The sequence below is a fragment of the Protobothrops mucrosquamatus genome, unplaced genomic scaffold (genome assembly GCF_001527695.2).
Source record: "Protobothrops mucrosquamatus isolate PMUCROS unplaced genomic scaffold, P.Mucros_1.0 scaffold1803, whole genome shotgun sequence".
NCBI lineage: Eukaryota > Metazoa > Chordata > Lepidosauria > Squamata > Viperidae > Protobothrops > Protobothrops mucrosquamatus.
Window position 1 is genome coordinate 174,071 of NW_015387940.1, and position 1,311 is coordinate 175,381.

A 1,311-nucleotide genomic window follows, 5' to 3' on the forward strand; every position below is an offset into this window, starting at 1 on the left:
TAGAGAGTGATTTGTGTTTTGAATTTCACATGCTATATTTTGACTTACAGATATAATAATTTTCATGCAGTCTTTCTCTGAGGCCTAAGCATTCTTTTCAAGGGTTCCCCCAGGGTAAAATATTTGAGAAAGGCAAAAGCAGAAAATCACTGTTGGCCTTTTGAAAGCAATTATTACTAGAGACCAGCCAATTTTTGAGCCAATAGTGGCTGAAAGTCTTCTTAAGGACCAGCAGAAGAAATAATGCATGATCAAATCTGTCATCAGGACCAGAGATTTAATCTTCTGAGCTTTTAGACTTGTGTTGTAGCCCATCCTCAAGACAAATCTGAAAGCTCAGAAGACTAAACCTCGGGTCCCGATAACAGACCAAGATTGGATCATCCAACATTATCCTGAGACATGTACATTTGCCTTCATTTATGAGAAGAAATAATACAGATAATAAGTGTAAGTGCTAGTAAGATTATTTCAAAAGCTCAATAAAGTGAAAGCACAGGAACAAACAGATGCAGAAGCAGAAGGATGTTTTTAAATTAAAATTATTATGATAAAATGTAATACATACTAAAAAAGAAAAAAAATAGAAGATACAGAAAAGAAAAAGAAAGAGAAAAGAGAAAAAATAGAATATTGCATACAACAATAAATGTATATAAAGAAATGATTTTCCCGTTTTGTCATAACAAGTATAAACCCTTTTAGTATTCTCATATTTCATCTCTGATCTATAAAGAAATCCCTAAAAACTTTGTCATTTCAGTACTGATCAGCAAAAGTCTAGAGGTAAAAACATATCCATTTTCATCTTGATCAAATAAACCAATTTTATATTTCTCCTTTTCCCTTTAACAATCTTGAACTTTAGCTCTTTCAAATAATGTCTTAAAATCTTATTTCTTTTTATTTTTTTTGCCTCATCTCACAAAATCTTTCAAAGGTTTCACAAGTCTTTTTTATAAGTTCAATATAGGAAGATTTTCGAAATCACCCTCTTGGCTTTGGCTCTTTTAATTATTAAAACGACAGATGGTTTCTTTGGTATGTTCACTGTATCATCTTTTTCTGTATTTTTCTTGTAATTTGTCATTTTTACATAGAGATCAGTCTTATTTTTTTCTGGTAAAACCTGTCCCTCTTCCATAACATCTTTGAAACACTGTCGATCTATACAGACAATCTCAAAATTAACTTCGGGGTGCATTGTTCAAAAATACCTTTCAGTATGTCGTGTTAAAATGTTTTGTTCCATTCTGTATTAGTGTGTAATATTAAATGTTCTTGTTCTTCATTGTAATCTTTACCTTCTTC